This window comes from Cibotium barometz, chromosome 47, assembly GCF_041138505.1.
Source record: "Cibotium barometz isolate CiBa-2024 chromosome 47, ASM4113850v1, whole genome shotgun sequence".
Classification (NCBI taxonomy): domain Eukaryota; kingdom Viridiplantae; phylum Streptophyta; class Polypodiopsida; order Cyatheales; family Cibotiaceae; genus Cibotium; species Cibotium barometz.
The window spans coordinates 31,297,504-31,303,496 of NC_141092.1; positions in this window are offsets into that span (position 1 = coordinate 31,297,504).

A 5,993-nucleotide genomic window follows, 5' to 3' on the forward strand; every position below is an offset into this window, starting at 1 on the left:
GAGTGAATTGTGATCGTTGCTTGTTCAGTAAAATCAATTGACCATCTCTCCCCAACATTGAAGGATACACGGGCAGGATGCCATGCCTTGATACATGGCACCTTGCGAAGAGCACGATGGTTGTCATGTCCCACTTTGGCACGACACCCACATAACCGTGACGCTTTGGTGACTTTGATGCTGTCAAGCGCCCAAGGTGGAGACGGAGAAGAAAGACAAGGTCGGGCTAAAGGCGCTATTAACGAACTTGTTAGCGTGAACAGCACGATCTTCATGATCTTGGAAGACTTCCACGATTTGGTGCTCCCTGATGATGGGAAGAGAGAAGAGGTAGATCTGCTCCAGAGAGCACACCTCCTTACCCACTTCTCCTCTTTTTTAACCACCCAGCGCGAGCTCCTTGGGATGAGTAGCATGCCTCTTCCCTTTAAGTGAGAATCTAGAGATGTTACAGATCTCACAAACTGTGGATGTGCCTCATTCCCATTTCCTTTTCTTGCATCTGTGCTGCAGCCTGCAACCATCGTGTGACTTGCATCAAGTGGTGGTGCAAAAGCCTTCAGACGTTTAGCATTTTGAGGGGCTTCAACTTTCCCATCTGTTGTTCTTTTCCTCTCAGCTAGAGACGTGTAGTACCCTTCACTGAGGGGACATCTTGTTTAGCTATGAACGTTATGGCTTCACACCTACATGGCCAATAATTGCTTTATTGTCTAGTATTAATTTGTGTTTTTTTTTTGCCAGCGACAGTGAACTTCGAGTGTTTTGGCAGTGAAGGAAATTGATCTTGCATACAACACACGATCCTTCTGATGCCTCGAGGAGGTTGGGTCTTGCCTGCTGACAATTTTTGAGAGGGATACGAGCTAGGAAAGGGCTTACCTTTTCCCGCTTGCTTTCTGTGTGAAGTTCTCGAGCGTGCATGGTTCACCTCTCTTTTGTCATTGGCCAAGACCCAATCACGCTCTTCTCAGTGAGGTAAACGAGAAGGGGGTGCTGGCTCAAGCGGCCGTGGGCAGAAGAGGCCGGGCTGTGTCGAGGGTATGTAGGGGCGGATGGCAATGTGGAGACGGCTGAAAGCCTATCTTGCTCTAAATCATTTACAGTCTTGCACAAGATTAGGTGTTGCCACTTTAAAATGATGTTGGATATGTTAACCTAGGTAGATGTATTGATATTTTTGCATTACCTTGGGTAGATACCACATGAGGTAGTTTTCAAATGAGCTCAGAGGAGTGAAATTTTCTTACAAGTTTGGTAAAACGTCCTTTATTGCATTGACTGCATTACCCTGTTGTATCAACTCTAGCATCATTGCTTCTATGGGAACTATGAATCTGAGCCAATATTCAAGGTGCAATTCTAGATGCATGCCATGTGCTCACTTGCAAATGACCATGAAGAGGTCCCCGTTGCTCCCAACCTGCAAAGCAGTGGTGGAAAGTCTGCTGCCCGCCGGCAAGATCACAAAAAACAAGCTTATTTTCTATATGATCTAGGAAAGAAAATGAATTGAATTTGATTCCCTTCATGTAGGCCTATCAAAGTTGATCAGAGAAGCATGCAAGAGGGCGAGGACACCTTGGCCTCATGACACGTCTTCCCCACCTCACCGTGGCTGCAAATGAACAGCTTTGCTTTGACTGGCTGCATAATGGGTTGCTTTAGCAAGCCTGATTTGTAGAGGTAGATTCTCCTCATTAACAAGGTGGAGGCAGCAAAGGCTTAGGTCTCTGCATCCATGCATGCAAAAGTGAATGCATAGATCACCTTGTTTAGGCTTCCGGGCTTTGGCCGATAAGAAGAAAGGATTTATAACTCCAAGAGGGGCACCCCTTTAAAACTAGAAAGTCTTTGAGCCCACTATTGGTAATTCAAACTGAAAGGTTGGGCAGCAGAGTAGCCAGAGTTGCAAGCTCTGAATGCGACTTGGGTTAATCATTTCCCATATAACGGGCCAATCCCTCAATTTGTCGGCCAATTGTCAAGTGAAGAACTTGCACATAAAAGTCTTTGCTTGTGAAGATGGTAACAAATTTTTGTACGGGGACTAGCCTGCTTACACAAGGCACTTTTGTTCATTCCCTATATAGTGAACTTTACCATATATGGGAAATTTAGAGAGATTTCCTGGTTATGTTGATGGAAATTTCCTATATATATATATAGACAATCGTATTTCCCATTTACTCAAATTTCATATATAGGAAATATGGGCTTATATCTAGGTAATTCAATTTCATATATAGGAAATATGGACTAGTATCTAGGTAATTAAATTTCCTATATAGAGAGTATGAGCCAATATCTAGGTAATTAAATTTCCTATATAGAGAGTATGAGCCAATATCTAGACAATTCAATTTACTATGTATACAATATGGGCCAATATCTAGGTAATTCAATTTCCTATATAGAGAATGAATAAGAAATATAGGCTATTATCTAGATAATACAATTTTCTATATAGAGAATGAATTGCATATGTGGAGAATTGAACCACAAATGAGTAAATGGATATTTTAAAAAATTAGTTATTTTTAAAAAATTGGTTACTTTAAAACTTTTATACTTAATTATTTAAACATCAATATTATTACAAATTGAAATACTTAAATTCTTCTCTCTCTCTCTCTCTCTCTCTCTCTCTCTCTCTCTCTCACCTTTCTATCACCCAATGTGTGGTAGATCGGTTAGCTCATGGAGTTGTTATTCAACACGTCTTGTGTTCGAATCTCACTCCCGTTGGATAGATCATATTTGGTCTCTTGGGATTGTTCCTACGACGTTAAAAGAGCTTCTTCTTCTTCTTCTTCTTCTTCTCTCTCTCTCTCTCTCTCTCACACACACACACACACACACAAAAACTCAATGTAACATACGTTAAAATGTAGGTATGTTCTCTCATCTTATATTTAAAAGTAAGAGAATTATTTTACCAATACTAACATGCCCATATTCAAGCCAAACGGTCACCTACCTTAAAAACTAAGGTTTTCTCTCTCCTCATCAAACAAACAGATATTATCTCTCTCTCTCTCTCTCTCTCCCTCTCACACATAATCCAAAACCTTAGATCATTATCTCTCTCTAATGTGTTGCAGCAGTAATTAATGATTGTAGTAAGGTTTTACACCTTAGCAAAAATGGCTCCCTCTCTCCCCCTCTTAGTGTGTTCGTATCCATCTCTTTTTCTCACTTTGTGTCAAATGTCTCTTAGAATGTAAATTTAAAAAAAAACATATACAATAGCCTTTATCTCTCTTTCACTAGGTCATTGCCCAACAAGAAAATACTACACACAATGTATTTAAAGCCTCTCTCGGAACTCTCCAGAATATGAAAACCTCTAGAGCTCCGAACCTCCAGTCATCCACACGTCAAGATTTCATCTCTAAGGATCTCTAAGGTTACCTCTCACCACTTCAAATTGATTAATCGAAAATAAAATTGGGAAACCATATTAATCTTGCACTAAGTTAAAATATATACAAATAGGACAAAAGATTTGTGTTGATATTGCGAAACAATGGGAAAGAACATTTTGCATGGGAATGGTGAGAAAGAGTGAGTGCTTTTTGTTAGAAGCTACGTACATAGCTTTCAAAGGGTAGCTGTAGAGTCTCTTAAGATCTCATAATACCATATCCATGAGTTCATGATCTTTCTTAAGATCTCATAATTTATGTAAGATCTCATATAATTTCATAAAATCTTGTTAGAGATCTAATGAGATCATAAGATCCATAAGACTTCCTCTATGAGCCCATAGGATCACATAAGGGTTGAGAAGGGCTCATCGAACTTAGCCTGGTCCTATAAGTGCTTATAATATTTTAAGATGATCAAAGCTAAGTTCCCTAGGAATGTACCCAGACAACAAATTTTCTCCTAGTCTTAGGTATACTAGCTGTGAGAGAAACATTAAGAGAGTGATGCTAGTGTCCCACTCATTAGATTGCTACTTTGTGGAGATACAATGTTTCTTGTGTCATGTAAACCAATCACCAACCCACTCTCAAAACTAGGAATCTTTGGCACTGACATAGGAGATGCCAAGATAGGAGAGCAAGAGATAGACACTAGCGCTACACTAGCGTAAGTATAGCCATGATAAATTAATCCGCCAAAACCAGTGCAGCTTCTACAGCTCTAATAGTGAAATTTTTTTGCCCCCAATTGTCAATGACTCCGTGTCACTTAGATGAGAATAAGTTTTTAGCATTCAAAAAACATTATTATGCTACCCAAGTCAAAATTTACAAAAACACATATGCTAGTGACAAGCTAGAGAAGCAAGGAACTTGCTAGGAAACGGAATTATATTTAAAGACTTGAGTCTTAAAGTAAAGATACCATGCCATGAGTGCTTGGCCCACAAATAATTATAATGGTTCAAAATAAAAGTGGACACAATAGTTGCAATCAACTTAGTGGCATACATAGACTTCTTGGCTCTAGTAATAGGACCATGTCAAGGTAATCTCACATGCACAAAATGATAGGAATAAGATTTTGACAATGTGTGTGCGCTTGTGAATGCTTTTGCATATGTGAATGTGACCTTAGAAGCTCTTATGAGCTTATAGAATCAGATGAAAGTTTATTTTAAAAGATAATAAATGGGTAGTGTATTTATTTTTGAGATAGTTTCTTATGTAAAAGTGTATGTGACTAGGAATCGTTTGAGAAGTAAAAGTGGGCACAAGATTTGCCTCATGCTCATAAGAGTTCTTTACACTTTATATACATTTGCCACTGTGCTTCTTCTTAAATTCCATATTGAGGTGGTAGTCATAAACAAGATCTTGCTTGCATGACTAGGAATTGTTTAGAGAAGTAAAAATGGACACAAGATTTGCTTTATGCTCAAAAGAGTGTTTTAAACTTAATATACATTTGCCACCGTGCTTCTTCCTTTCGTATCAAGGTGGTAGTCATAATTAACATGATTTTGCTTGCATGTATACAAAGATTAATGTGACCATCTTATAATGTCATCAGATTTTATTACCACATAGTGTATGGTAGAAGCTCTTCATATCTCATAAGACTATACATGAGCTCATGATCTATCTGAAGATCTCATAATTTATGTAAGAGATCATATAATTCATGTAAGAGCTCATATAATTAAAAAAAACCTTGTTAGCGGTCTACTGAGATCATAAGATCCATAAGACTTCCTACGAGCACATACGATCACATAAGAGTTGAGAACAGCTCATAGAACTTAGCTTGGTTCTAGTGTTTATAAAATCTTGAGATGATCAAAGAAAAGTAGAAATCACAGTCAACGTGAGATGATTAGAGATGATTGTGATCTAAGATCGAAGATGACTTTGAGAGTAAGTCATACCTAAATCATAGGTGCTTACAAGATCTTGAGATAATTAAAGATAAGATAACCTAAGACCCACCAGAACCTAAGTTGAGAACTAAGAGGTTATATGCATTGAGAAGAGCTCGTAGAACTAGTTATTTATTTTTTGAGATAATAAATGGGTGGTATATTTATTTTTGATATAGTTTCTTATGTGAAAGTGTATGTGAGTAGGAATCATGTAGAGAAGTAAAAGTGGACCCAAGAGCTACTTCATGCTCATAAGAGTTCTTTAAACTTAATATACATTTACTGTTTTGCACAGATGTGCTTCTTCCTTTCCATATTGAGGTGGCAGTCATAAACCTGAATTTACTTGCATATATACAACTTAGATTAATGTGATAATCTTATAATCTGATTTTATGACCACAGTGTGTTTGGTAGAAGCTCTTAAGATCTCATAAGCCCATATATGAGCTCACATAATTTCTTAGATCAATGTGATCATCTTATAATGTCTAAGATTAGCTTTTATGTACGGTAGAAACTCTTAAGAGCTTAAAGACCATACATGAGCTCATGATCTTTCTTAAGATTTCATAATTCATGTAAGATCTCATGATTTAGATATCTTAAAATCTTGTTAGAGATCTAATGAGATCATAAG